Raw genomic sequence first — 16,266 nt, forward strand, 5'->3', positions numbered from 1 at the left:
CATTATACTCACTGGCATGTGGCCCTGATAGGCGTGTATTTAGATATATAGGTTGTATTGTAAACGGGATTCGGTTCCACACCAAAGAACGTGAGAAGTACAGGACCACACAAAATAGTGAGGTGGTTGTGAAGGGAACAAATGAGGAGGATGAAATTGACTTTTCTGGCATTTTGACAAATATTATGGAGCTGAGTTATTGTATGAGAAAGCCGGTGTACTTATTTAGATGTGATTAGTGGGACATTGGAAATAAGAAGTTGGGAATACAGACTGACAACTACTTTACAAGCATAAATTTATCTCGGAAGTGGTTTAAGGACGATCCATTTGTCCTCGCTAGCCAAGCCAAACAAGTATTCTACCTCACTGACACCAAGTTAGGCGGCTCTTGACACGTGGTGCAGAAAATAAAGCCCAAGAACGTATTTGACGTTCCCGTACCAGAAGTTGAAGATAGCAAGGATGGGAGAAATGACATGTTTAGGGTTGAAGAAGCATATCAAGAAGACATGTCATCTAGGGATACAAGGACTGATTCAAGTGTTGATATTGATGTAGTGCAATTAGATAGAGATGATGTGCCACCTGATCATGTTGATGCCTCAATAATATGTGATATTACTACAAATGATAGCGGTTTCATTGATGACGACATTACAGACAATGAGGATGAAATACTGATCAGCGATAGTGATACAGACGACGATTATTAAATGTACACATGATTTACATGTCATTTTTCAATTCGAATAATTTATGTATTCCATGTATATGTGAAAATTACAGGTCATGATTAATTCTTTTTATTGACTTGTTTATAATCCACATTTACAGTTGAGTCAATTTCTGATCATGTCCTCCTTAAACCGGAGCATAGCAGAATCATGCAACATACTTCATCAGCTATTGCAGATGGATGTTTTGGTCCTATCTTCTTCTGGTAGGGCCATAGAGATACCCAGTTTGGTCGATGAGTGTAAAGTGAAATATATCGACGATGACTCAGAGGAAAGATTATGCCATTTCAAAGAAATTTCGTGGCTGATGGAGATATATAACCGTGGGAAACGAGATATGGAAGATGCGACTTTATCACTTGCACATCTGAATGGAGTCCTGAGAGACCAGATTTCTCCTATTATGACTGGCATGTTGGCTGTAAATATGTCGAGTGCTTCACACAAAATGACATATGCTTCTTAAGCATACGATAGCTTACGCAGGGAGTACTTCGGATAATTTACCTCAAAGTTATTTCATATTGCAACGAAATATGCGTATTTAATATAGAATGACAATGTATAACGGAATTTCCAATGGTTATAAATTAAAGTTTACAGTTTTATTATATTCTGCTTACATTATAGTGTAATGGTCTAATCATATTTTAATCATCTCTCTAAGCATAAGCACAAATGCATTGTACCGTCAACACTACTTGTATAATGTTTTAGTATATTCCACTTGTATTGACATTGTTTAAATTTATAAGTTTGTAGCTCACACATATTCAGTGATGGCACCAGGTAGAAGAGTACATCATTCGTGCACTGGATCTACCCCTTCTACCCATGATGTGACGGAACCAGCATCACCATCACATGTTGCATCGCAGGCGTCTAATCCCTCAGTCGCACATACATCGGGCACTGCATGTAGTCTAGATATATATTTCTTTTAATGTTTTCTGTTTATGTTTAGACTTACATATTTCTTTTGCAACAGCGTCGTCGACCAGCCGACGAGGACGTGGACCCACGCGCAGGTTACTTTTAGAGCGACTTACGCATGAGCGTAGGGTGACAGTAGAGTTCCCACAGGACTGCGTTAGACCTTTTGGGAACAATGCCATGTTGTTTACGTCGGAGGTCAGTGTCTTATGCCGATCTCTGATCCCCCCACCACCCCCCATTGGGGAGACGTGACAGATGATGTGCGACAGCTCATCCATCGGCGCCTTCAGGTAAATGTTAGTAAATTAAAATTTATTTTATAAAAGTTCATTTACGGTTAAGTTATTTTCTTAATAAGTGTAGTCTTAATCTATTATTTACGAAACTGCATGATAAAGTTGACTTGAATTTGAGTGTTCCGCACATCTCCCATACCGTCGATGATATGATGAAGGAGCAGTTCAAGGATTACCACAGTAAGTTACACCGGTAGTACAAGCGGTGCATGAGCCACGAGGAGGCCGTACAGTTCGCACCGCTGTAAGTGACCGATGAGGACTGGCGGATACTCTGCGATAGGTTTTCGTCTGATTCTTTTCAGGTAATATTTACATATCTATGACATCTTAACGTAATAATTAAATTCGTAATTAATAACAATGTATTATGAATAATGTGTTCAGAAGAGGAGCAAAATAAATTCTGACAATAGAGGAAAGTTAGAAGTGAACCACGTAGCTGGTTCAAAGTCATTTGTACAACTTCGTCACGATATAATAAGAAAGTACTAGTAATTATTACATTTATATATTCTTTCCATGCATTTATATTAATTCTATTGTCTTTTCGATTGCGCAGCGAGATTCTGTCACTGGCTAGGAGCCCGGACCAGTAGACTTCTACAAAGGGACTCATTGTCCGCAGGCGACAGGATCTTGGGTACATCCTAGAGCCAGTGAGATTTAGGTAAAGATCCTTACATTATAAAATTTATTTGCATTAAATTATAATAATGTCATTTATTATAAAAATTCATATGTTTTCATTACAGGAGGAGATGGACACCTTACGTACTCAGTAGAGTGAGCCAGAGATCCTGAGTCAGGTGTTTGGCACCCATTCTGGATATGTGCGTGAGTTTGGCCATGGTACCAAGCTCATGGCACCTGCTAGAGCTGCCTCCAGCCGATCCATCGTCGTTGGTGACAGTGTCGTATGCCGAGCTGATACTGCAGAGAGAGAGAGAGGTTCAGCAGATACGGGTCATCATCGATGACATCAAAGATCAGCTGGACAGGCATAGGGAGGAGCAGGAGAGGAAGATGATGGATCAACTGGCGAGGCAAAGGTAGGAGCAGGAGAGGAGGATGGAGGAGATGCGGGTGGAGCATGAGCGATGGATGATGGAGATGTTTTAGGTTATCGCTACACGCTTACCCACCGATGCCCCACCACCTCCCCCTTTATCTTTGTGATTTTTTGTATATTTGTTTATGATGTTAAGTTTATATGTATTTATGCGTGAATGAATGTGATGCGGATAAGATTGTTTGTGTTTGGATAAATGTAGTTTATGTTTGGGTTTGGGTTAATTTAGATGGATGTGAATGTGAATATGATGAAATATATTATATAATAGGTGTATATCAGGATGAATATGATGAAATATATTGTTAACAGGTGTATATTAGGAATTTTGTGCAAAATTTTGAGCTGTATATTTTTTTAAGAATGAACTTTTAGCGACGAAAATTTTCGTAGCTAAAAGTTTTGTAATTTATTTTTAGCACCGAAAATTTTCGCTGCTAAAAGTCTTATAAAGTTTTTTAGCAACAAAAATTTTTGTTGCTAAAAGTATAACGAATTTTTTGGCAATGAAAATTTTCGCTGCTAAAAGCCATGTAAAGGTTTTTTAGCGACGAAAATTTTCGTCACTAAACGTGGAACAAATTTTTGGCAGCGAAAATTTTCGCTGCTAAAAGTCTTGGAAATTTTTTAGGAAAGTACAACAAATTTTTTAACAGCGAAAATTTTTGCTGCTAAAAGTCTTGTACAGTTTTTTTAGCGATAAAAATTTTCGTCGCTAAAAGTGTAACGAATTTTTTTAACAGCGAAAATTTTCGCTGCTAAAAGTCTTATACAGGTTTTTTAGCGACGAAAATTTTCGTCGCTAAAAGTGTAACGAATTTTTTAGCAGCGAAAATTTTCGCTGCTAAAAGTCTTGTACAGTTTTTTAGCGATGAAAATTTTCGTCGCTAAAAAGTTTGCTTTAGCGACGATTTGGATTTTTCGCCGATAAAATCCTTGTACGTTGGTCTTTTAGCGACGAATTTAGCGATAAAAATTTTCGTCGCTAAAGGGTTTTAGCTATGAAAATCTGACTTTTAGCGATGAAAATTTTTGTCGCAAAAAGTGGTATTTCTTGTAGTGTAAAAGGCTATTATTCAAGGTTTTAATTCACATTGAGGTGCAGTCTATTTGATGTAACTCAAACTCAGCCTCAGCGAGTTAAAGTGCTTAACTTGATAACAACACTCGGTAAGTGGCTGAGTTGAGTCAATCATGACTCAGCCGCTCCACCTCCATCTCCCTTATTTTTTATCCTTCTTTCCCTCTACTCTCTCTAGACTCTCACAAGGCCCAAACTCAAGTCAGGCCTAAACTTGGCCGACAACTCAACCGAGTTGACTCGGTTGGTGCAACCACTGCCCAAATCTTTCTCTCCCTCTCTACCTCTCTCTCTCTCTCTCTCTCTCTCTCTCTCTCTCTCTCTCTCTCTCTTCTCCCCTTTTTTTCTGCACCATCCAACAGCTGCTGGAACAGACCAATGTCGGAGTCACTCTTGACTCAACTGAGTCGGGTTGGTGCAACAAGCACTGACCTGATTCTCTCCCTCTCCTCTATCTTCCTCCTCCTTGATCTCTCTCTCTCTCTCCCCCCTTTAGAACTCCAGCCAGACCTAGAGTAGGTCTGACCCAACCAATCCTCGCTAGCTCGACACGAACTCGAACTTGGCAGTGAGTCGAGATACTAGGTCACCCTCACACTTCCCCTTCTTGTCTTCTTCTTTCTTTCACTTCCTCTCTTCTTTCTCTCACTCTCTCAACTAGAGAAACTTTCAAGTAAAGAGAGCCTAGAGTATCTTACCCAGACCGAGTCTGACTCGGTTTGGTGTTTTGGATAGCGAAAGTAGACAAGTCCGGAACTGATTTTGTTAGGTCTCTGGCTGTAACGCATGACCAACCACCATGTTTGATTGACATGGATTTAGCACCACCATTGAGCTTTGTCTCTTGGATGTGATGGATCATGAACCTAGCCTCTACCCGTGGTTGCTTGGTCTGTTTGCTTGACAAGGAAGACGACCGACTCTAATGGCGGTCTCCCAACGAAAGCTTCTTTCTTTGATACGATGATGTTGGAGCATCTAGGTCTTCCATGCGATGCTTGTGGGAGAGAGAAAATGAAGATCCAATTGCATTTTCGTGATGAGTTTGACGAACGAAAGCTTAGTCATTTTCTATGGTTGTTTTAAGAATGAGGAGGACTCAAATTGAACTCGACTCCCAATATCCTTATAGTGTTACCCTGACCCATCTAGAGCCCTCATATTGAAAATAAATGCTCCTGATTTGTTTCGTTGCTAGGAGATGGTTGTAGGCAGCGGACACAACCCAAACCAGCCGTTGTTTTATCCCTAGTATAGAGGAAACCCTAAACCACATTATTTTAATGAAGGGTTGGGATTCGTCCAAGTGGAGGGCTAGTGAGGAAATGGCTTCTATTTCAGGAGAAACAAAAAGACTTCATACACAGCGCTGCTCGAGCCCAAGCTAACACATGTACATGTGCGAGAAAACGTGTGAAAGGTTGAGATCTTTATTGGATTCATGCTCTGAACATGATAGACAATTCAGATCATTTTGACCGTCAGAGATGGTGGCCCACTGACCAAAGAAACAGCTTGTGGTTTCAGAAACCAACCGAGCACATGACTCCTCTTACGCTGCTAGTCCTGTGCATACAGATGCGCACCAAAAGCCCCAACCACTTCGGGTTTTTTTGGGAAATTGATCGTGCTGGCCTCGATGTATGGTCAAATTCCCTAAAGAGGTACTACCTTCCAAATATTCTGAGGGTGGCCTTCTAACAACTTTTATAAAATGTTTCGGACGAAAATGTCATTGTCCTTAGATCAATAGTTGTGCAGTTTTAGAGTGCGGAAGAAGTTACGTGTTATTTCAATCCTGAGAATGTGACGTGGATGAAAGACTTTTTTATCATGGGCAAGGCCAACTTGTGGGGCCCACACTGATGCATGTGTATAATCCATGCCACCCATCCTTCTTGTCGTGTCATCTTAAGGCTAGGGCCCAATTATCAGCCTGATCTAGAGATAGTGTGGGTGACATAATAGAAAATAATGGTGATAGTGTCACCCACTGTTGATACTTTCCAGGCTCACTTTAATGTTTGTTAGAAGTGGACACCGCACAAGGCAGGACTTTTTGTCCCCACAGCAAGCTGGTTGACAAGGTGGACAGAACAGATGACCTCAATTCCTACTATTTATAAATAAACAAGTTATTTAATTACATCAACCCAACAACCATGACCCTTACTATGCTACAACCATGACCCATACCACATTACAACCACGACCCATGCCATGTTACACGGGGTCGTGGTTGTCATGTTATATGGATCGTGGTTATCATGGGTCGAGGTTGTCCTGCTATATGGGTTGTGGTTCTCATATTATATGGATCATGGTTGTCGTCCACGAAGGAATGGATTGTGGTTCACATGCAAAATGGATCAACTACGACCCTTTGTGGATGACAACAACAATCCATTCGTGGGTCGTGGTTCACATGTAAAATGGATTGTGGTTGTCATCCACAAAGGGTCATGTTGACAACCATGACCCATATAACATGACAACCATGATCCACTGTGCATAACAATTATGACCCATTTCATTCACCAATCCATTACAGACATTAATATGGAAAAACAATATCAACACCAATCCATTTAAAAAAATATATCATCAGCAACCCATTTTAAAAATAATATAACAACAATCCATTCAAAAACTATCAGTGTTTGGATTTTTTTTTTTCATTGGTCTAGCTATTATTTGTTGTTGTTTCTTCAAGAAAGCAACATCAAATTCTTTCTTGTACTATAAACAGTCGTATGCGATTGTCTTTCTGAATTTAGGGATTTCCTCCTATAAAAAAAGTTTGAAATAATATTAAAACAAAACACAAAGCAATTAAGATTTAATGTAGACGAATAAAATATATACTTACAGGTTAAAAATCAATTGCATTCATGCTACTTATGAAGTCTATGAATTTTAGCATGAATACGCCACAATCATCTCCATTTTGTTGCGTCAGTCTATCAGTTATCATCTTCACATTCCATGTCTTCTCCCAAAAATTAGCTCCACTATCAAGAATGTGAAATAATCACCTGAGACCGTCCGTTATCTGTGTGATGACCAACTCATTTTTTCCTTTCATTCAATATTCATGATGTCATATAAAATGACCTCTCTCTTCCTTGGATAAATGACACCCATGAACCAGTGTTGTTGTCTTACATTCAGAGGGAAGTATGCCTGTCAAGCACAACAAATAAGACAATAGTTAAATACATGCCTTTCTAAAATGAATAATATCATTTAAGTCTAAGTACATGTGCAAGTAAGATCTTACTTTGTCATATTTCCATAAAGGCTTTGGTCTACCAACACCTTTGGCTATAGTTACAAGATTATCATTCACTTTTTTCAGCTTCATTTGTTGTTGGTCCTTATGGTTCCCAGCTCCATAATTACACAACAAGTCAAGTTGTACCTCCATGATTTTGCTATTGCAATATTAGATAGTGTTAGAAACATAAATAATTAATAATGCGATAAAGAAAACTATAGTCTGCAATTTCACATTACCGTAAATATGGACGGGATGAATGCACAGTCCTGTCTATGATGTGGTTGGTTATCTTGATGCTGTGATAAATAACTTATGTATATATCGACGGCCTATGTAATGAGGAAAATATGTCAATAATATTTATACAATGACTCATAGTAAATAAAGAAAGAGAAATGATAGAAACTTACTTCAGAATCGACCCAAGAATTTAAGTCGTAGATGTTATTCAACCATTGATATGCACCTGACTCCCTCACAAGTCTCAACTCATTGTCTTCCTCATCAGTTAGCACTCAGTGTGGATCCACAAACCCCTAACGACTTTCCTTTATAGGAGAAGAAGTTGGAACCGCATATGGAGAAGACACCCATTTCGAAGTCGGTGCATTGTGTTGGGGCCTATGGACATCTACAACTAGAGTAACATCTAACCTACTCGCATCTCCCGTATCCGTAGGGTGTCCTCTCCCTTCCTCTCTCAAATGTGTCAGATTGATGGTGAGTTGTATTAAAATCATATATTATCTATGTAATTCATTATATAATGTCTCGTTGAAGATTAGAACAAATGAAATTTCACATACCTTTTCTAATTGAAACTACTCCCTTAGTAGCATCATCTCTTGCCTACATAAAGCAGTATCCTCCTTCAAATGCCTCATCTCTTCAACTTGCATCAAAGTGATGATGACCTGTATTAAAATCACACATTATTTATGTAGTTCATAATGTCTTGTTAAAGATTAAAACAAATGTGATTTCACATATATTTTTTGTATTAACTTCATCCCTTAACAACTTCATCTCCTGCCTTGGTAAAGCATTATCCTCCTTCAACTGCCTCATTTCTTCTTCAACTTACATCGAAGGGATTTTGTCCTCTATTAAAATCATATATTATTTATGTATTTTAAGATGTTTTTTAAGAAATACAACCACGACCCTTTGTGGGAGTGAACCATGACCCACTATGGATGACAACCACGATCCAAAATAAGGGTCGTGGTCATTATGAACAATGGGTCATGGTTGTCATCCACATTGGATCGTAGTTCACAACCACAACCCTATGTGGACGACAACCATGATCCATTATGCATGTGAACCACGACCCTTCATCCGGATCGTGGTTGACAACCACGACCCAATGTGGATGAAAACCACAACTCATTGCTAATAATAACCATGACCCTTATTTTAGATCATGGTTGTCATCTACAGTGGCTCATGGTTCACAACCACGACCCAATGTGGATGACAACCACGATTCACTATGGATGATAACCACAACCCATTGTTCACAGTAACCATGACCCTTCGCCCGGATCGTGGTTGTCATCCATATTGGGTCGTGGATCAACCACAACCCACTGTGGATAATAACCATGACCCATTGTTCATAGTAATCACGACCCTTCGTCTGGATCGTGGATGATAACCACAATCCATTGTTCATAATAACCATGACCCCTCTTCTGGATCGTGGTTGTCATCCACATTAGGTGGTGGTTCGATACAGATGACAACCACGATCCATTGTGCATAACAACCACAACCCATTTGCCTGGATCGTGGTTGTTATTCACATTGGGTCGTGGTTCATGACAACCACAATCCACTGTGGATGATAACCACGACCCATTGTCTGGATCGTGGTTGTTATCCACATTGGGTCATGGTTCATAACCACGACCGAATGTGGATGACAACCATGATCCACTGTGGATGATAACCACGACCCATAAAGGAACATGGCTATGACCTAATAAGGATTAAAATAAATGCAATTTCACATACCTTCGTTGCTTGAAACTCTTCCCTTAGTTGCTTCATCTGTTCCCTCAGGGAAGCATTCTCATCCTTGAGATGGCTCATCTCTTCTTCAAAATGTGTGAGATGACTCATCCAATCTTCAACAGTCATGGTTGTTGTAAGACCCGTATCCTAGCCCGTACTGTTCCGTAGGCTTCCGGGGTCCTCCTGGTCGAATTCTGGCAACCCGTGATCTGTTATCAATATTTACGAGCAAACATGAGTCGTGTCCCATATATCAGGGTCAGCTCAACTCAAAACTTATACTCTTACAACCGCACCATCGTCGTGGTTCTTACACCGTGACTCGCACACCGGTCCGATACCCAGGCCAGGAGATATGGGCCTGCGTTCATTCCGAAGAAACGCCGCTTGTTGCGAACTTCTAGGGAATCTCTATGACATATCTCATCAATCAATTAATCAATGTCAAGTATAAGCCATACCCCAAGTACAACCACTCATCCCTCATTTTCCCTTAAGTCAATATTCTCTCTCCCCTCACCATACCTCTTTTTACAAAATTTCAAACACAATCTTACTTCCCCATCTCTTTTCCTTACACCCACCACTCCATCCATCCCTTTCATCCATTAATTCTCCATTTCTCTCATTTCTTAAAAACTCTCTCTCAAGCAATAAGAAAATCTACACGTCCAAGCCTCCCCAAACTCTCTCCCAAATGCTAAGTGTGGCCCACCCTCTCATCTCTCATCCCCACCATCAAAACCCCATCAACCTCCATCAAAATTGAAGGCAAGGAGCTAAGGAGGCTAAGGGATCAAGGAGAGTGCAATAGGTGGGTGATCTACCGTTGTTTTCGATTTTAGGGCCCACTTGTTGTGGGACCCACTTGATGTATGCATTGTATTTGGGAGGGCCTAATAGTGGCGGGGTCCCTCCCCTTCACGCGTCATTCTCTCTCTCTCTCTATCTCTATCTCTATCTTTCCCCTAGAATGATGTGGGCCCCACCGAATCGTGTTAAATCTACTCCATCCATCAAATGGTGTGGCCCACCACATTTCAGGTGAAATCCACCATCCATTTTGGGATGGTGGGAAATCCCACATGCTATATAATATATTATGTTTATTTTATATAAATATATATACATGCATGGTGGGCCATGTACATGTGGGACCCACCATGGTGCATGTGTTGTATCAACGCTGTCCAGCATCCAGGGACGTTAGACGCGGCTCCACCGTGAAGTGTGAATTGACGTGAGGGGTGGGTGGCTAACAGTGAAGTGTGGATTTTTCATATAAGCCCCACCTTGATGTATGAAGCAAATCCACGCCGTCTATTCCATTTCTCAGCCCATTTTAGGCATTAAGCCGAAAAATGAAGCTGATCCCATTTTTTGACGGGCCATACCATAGAAAACAGTGGTGTTTACCGTTGAAAACCACCTGGATCTTTTTACTCACCAAAAACAGGCCGCATATTGGACTCATTTAGTCGGTCTTAAGTCATGCGATCCAATGGTTAGAGCAGATTCGTCTGATGCGGGCCCCACATGGGAAAAACTGCAGGATTTCAATTTTTTTAAAAAAAATTGATTAGGTAGCAGCTTCTGCTGCTGCCACTGACACCACCCAAGGACACAACACAACAGCATCCTACGCTGGGCGGGCAGAGACCCATGGCCCCAGCTGTGGGCCCCACTGTGATGCATGTGGTGCATCCACACCGTGCATTTGATGGACCCCCCTTTAATCAATGGGTCATCCCAAAAATCAGCCGTTCACAGCACTTAGGTGGCCCACACCATCTTAAATCATGTGAAGACGTGCTTAACCTATAAAAGCACTTGCTATGAGGGCCACTGTGATGTTTGGGTCTTATCCACACCGTCTAGATGGCTGGATGGGGGGACCCACCATTGATGTATTTTATATCCACACTATCTATCAAGTGGACCACTATAGAAATCAGTGGAGATTGAACATCCACCATTGAAACCCTTTTTGGGCAATAGAAGTTTCAGAACTATATGAAATTTATTTTTTCCTCTTAGTCCAAGTCCATGTGACCTTATGTACGGATGAAATGGAAAATAACGTTATGGTGGGCCCCATGTGGGACCCACTTGCATGGAAACAGATTGGGTAGTGTACCACACATAGCTATATATATAGCTGCTTTATTGACGTCAGCGCCCATTTACATGAGGTATGTATCTTATGTCCACGCCATCCATCTTTGGATCCCATTGTGATATAAGCATTTCATCTTAGGACGTCCATCATCAGAATGCTAATGTGGACCCCAGCAACATGCAACTGCTGGATTGACGCCAGTTTTCTGGATCTGATCAAGAGGTCCATGATATATTTAGACCATTCATCTGGTGGGACCCACTGATGTATGTCTTATTCACACCGTCCATGAACATGGGACCCGCACTCAATGTATGTATTGTATCCAACTGTCCAGGCCATCCATCTGGACGTTGGAGTGGATATATAATATATGTTATATATATATTAATATAATATATGTGTGTAATATATATATTAATATGATTTTTGGTGGGCCACGCGTGTGGGACCCACCTTGATATATGGACTCCTCACCGTCCATCTGGATGTGAGGATGATCCAAATCTCTGGTGGACTCCCTGTTGTGGAGTGTACCATGGAGTATGGGTCTTATCCACACCATCCAGACCTTAGACGGTGGGACCCACTATGATGCATGTGCTGTATCAATACTGTCTATTCATTTGGCGAGCTCGTCATAGGCTTAAGACTAAAAATGAAGCAGATTCACCTCTGGTGGGCCACGTATGTGGACCCCACCCCTGAGGTATGTGGATCATCCAGACCGTCCATCCATTTGATCAGCCCGTCCTAGGGCTTGGGATGAAAAATAAAAAACAGATTTGGTTATCAAGTGGACCACACTACCAAAAATAGTGGATATTGGACGTCTACCATTGAAACCCGTTTTGGGTCATAAAAGTTTTGGACCAATATGATATTAGCTTCTCAGGTTGGTTCAGGTCCTTGTGACTTATGAATAGACTGGATGGAAAATACATGTTATGATGGCCCCTATGAGATTTCATACAGTGGAAATCACTGTCTCCACTGCTATTTATGATGTGGTCCAACTGATCTTTTGATCACTATCACCACTGTTATTTGTACTATGATGCAGTATTGGATCTGTGCAGTCTGTACAGTGGCCCACCTTAATGCTTGAGTCTACCACGCTGTCCATCCATTTTTCTTAGATGAGGCCCACTTGTGTGTGTGTTGTGGGGCACACCATGATGAATGTGTTTCAACCATGCCGTCCACCTGTTTTATTAAACCTTGGGCTACCCCATCGGGCCCACTTGATATATATGAGGCCCACCTATTGTATGAGGTCTTCTTTGATGTATTTGTAGCCATCTGTGGGGCCCACCTTGATGTAATGTAGCCCATTGTGATGTACATGAGGCCCATTAGTGCGGCCCACTGACACGACCCACTTGTTGTATATGAGGCCCAGCCCATTGATACTGCCCACTTGATGTATATTGGCCCATTAGTGCAGACCATGTGATACAGCCCACTTGATGTATATTGCGGCCTACGGTTACAACCCATTAGATGTATTTGGGGCCCATTTGATGAGGCCCGATGTAACGTATTTGGAACTCATGGGTGGAGGCCCATTGTGATGAATTTTTTACCCATTTGGTAAGGCCCATTGTGATGTATTTCTGACCCATTTGGAAAGGCCCATTGTGATGTATTCAAGGCCCATGATTGAGGTCCAGTGTGATGCATGTATAACCCGTTAAGTTGTGCATGAATCCCTTGTATGGGCCACTCCTTGGGAGCAATGTTGGTTAAATGGCCACATTAATGAGTAATGATGGTTGGATGTCCACATTGTGACCTTCCCTTAAGCCTAGATAGGCCCATTTTCATCATTCTCTAGTGGGTTAACCCAAATGCTTGGGCCCCATTGACATTTCTTGATCCATCATCGGTCATCCATCTATGGACCCTGCCTTGTGTCGAGGCCGATTCTGACTGCCGATTACCGATTTCGATTATCGGGTCGAGGCCGATTCCGATTGCCGATTGCCAATTACTGATTTTGAATATCGAGTCGAGGTCGATTCCGATTGCCGATTACCGATTTCAATTATCAAGGTCGAGGTCGATTCTAATTAGTATTAGGCCTCGGCTTGATGCATTTGAGGCCTATGTAAGGTATGTGAGACCTATGTGATGAGGCCCATTATGGTGCATTTGAGGGCTAGGTGATGGAGCCCATTGTGATGTATATTAGGCCCATGTGAGAGGCCCATCGTGATGTGTATTAAGCCCTTGAGTGAGGCCCATGGTATTGTATATTTAGCCTTTGTGTGAGGTCATGAGTCCACTATATGTTAGGATCTATGAGGGCCATCCCTCGGGGCAATGTTGGTTAAATGTCCACATTGTTGAGGTCGATTGTCGATGCCGGTTATTGATATCGATTATGAGTATGTGACGGCATAGCATCATGATACATGCCCATACGCATCATCTACATGTTTGTTATGAGATGTGGTTGATCATTGCATATGTCATTGAGCATGTTGCTATGAGACTCCCTGATTGGCGGAGGTTATCTCACATGAGCGCACGGTATGCGCAGGATTGATGCATGACTGGATTGTATGACTCATACATCTTACATTATGATTACTGTATGCCCTAGCAACATCAGGGTTGTAGCCTCCACAGGCATATCGTGGATGGCCAGACGGGACACCGAAAATTTATTCTAGCATCGGGCTGCCATAGATGGCCATGGGTGAAAATCCCTAAACCTTCTTGATACCAAAGGACGCCCCAACGTCGAGACCAAGTGGAACATGAGCACCCAAGTGCCAAATACCAGGAGGCTACGTCTCCCATTGTGTCTTAGTCGGTTAGGAGGGGGTGTGGCCTTACTCGCCTGAGAGTAGGGGGCATTGCTATACTAAGTTTGACCAGCTCGTGAATAAGTCCGCCATCGATGTGTCGAATAGGTATTGGCAGACTATTGGCCAGGCGGATAGTGAGGTTTCTTACGCTCACTTGAATTGTGTGGCTGGGAGAGCGGTAGTGCCATTTGGAGTATACTAAACCCTGGTGATGATCCCAAAGATGAATTGTATTGATACGTGGACTTATTGAGCAGGAGTTACAAACTCATTCATTCATTCATTCACTATCCACTCGGGCTGGTGGTGCGCGACTATTTGTTACATGTACATTCACGATGACCAGGATTTTGGTTGGGGTGCACGACTAACCTGAGATCAGGAGTTTACTACATTAAGTCTGATTATTCAAATTTAGGCAAGGGACTAGTTTGGATAGAAGTCCCTTGTGATGGGCCCCATAGCCTGCGATACTACGTACTATCATCCCGACTTCACACTCTAGCATGGTCACTCCATTCGCACCGCATATTGTATTATATCTGCGACATATGACAATTTATTGTGTTTCTGCATTTATATAATCTAGATACGGCTGACGCTATTTGTGTTACTCATCAGGAATGTATATTACATTGCATCCTCTACATTTGATAGTTAGCACTCTATGACTCCTCATTTGCATAGTTTATTCGTATTGCGTATTCTAATATTGTATGACTTATGGACTTGTCAGTATTTTCTCTTACTCTGTTATCTTATGATTTGTGATCTTGTCAGTATTTTTGTTTACTCTGATAATTTCTGATCTTGTCAGTATTCCTGCTTACTCTGATAATTCATGATCTTGTCAGTATTTCTGCTTATTCTAACATTGTAGGATTTATGGATTACCAGTATTTTCGATATTGTATGACTATGGCATTGTATTGAATACTTGACACTTACCTTGTGCACACACTTACACCACCCTCTAAGCTTTCTATAAGCTTATGCACGATAGATGCGTGTAGGTGATGTTAGGTTGCAGCAGTGTTGAGCTCGGAGTGTACAGTGGTCTTTTGGAGCTTGATTTTCAATTTATGTATTTCCTTTTTAGCATTGTACTGAAATGATTATATTAGTGGATATATGATGATGATGTTGCCTTTATGAATTGGGTAATCTTGTGGTTATACTTATTATGAGTTAAATGTACAAAAAAAAAATTCTCCTTGTAGGATTCCAGAATCGGAATCTAGCATATGGACGCTAGGAACCAAGAATGGGGTACTACGGAGGCTGTCGGTGCCGGATTCGGCGATCGGGAATTTTGTCAGCCTGGTTTCTGAGTTCGGGGCGTGACAGTTGTTGTGCTTGTGATCTATATTAAAATCATATATTAGACATTACATTCATAAAGCCTTATTAACAATTAAACCAAAAGCACCGTCACGTACATATTTTGTATGAAAATCCTCTTTCACTGGCTTCACTTCTTCACGTATAGAAGCATTCTCCTCCTCAAGATGCTTGATTTCTCCTTCTAACCCATCAATATACTTCATATCCTCCTTTACTTGTTCCACTTCCTTAGCAAGGAACTCAATTTGATGATCAAAATTCTTTATAGTGAATCTTAATTTCTTATTGTGTTTGAATACCTTGCCAACAAGTGTCTCGAGGGAGGCTCTAAGGTCAGCCTCAAGTTTGCTTCCCTCGTCAATTTTCCTTCTTACTACCTTGACTTCCTCCTCTCTGTTTTCCTCTCTATCCTTACTACTTCCTCCTTCATTCCTCTTCAACTCGTTGACTTCATTTTCTACTTTAATGCTCACTTCTCTTCTCTCGAGCTTTCTTCTAGCGACATGTTTTATAACCATGTCCTCGACCAATCTCTCTGTCATGGCTACAACCGGCAGAGCCTT

The sequence above is a fragment of the Magnolia sinica genome, chromosome 18 (genome assembly GCF_029962835.1).
Source record: "Magnolia sinica isolate HGM2019 chromosome 18, MsV1, whole genome shotgun sequence".
Taxonomy (NCBI): Eukaryota; Viridiplantae; Streptophyta; class Magnoliopsida; order Magnoliales; family Magnoliaceae; genus Magnolia; species Magnolia sinica.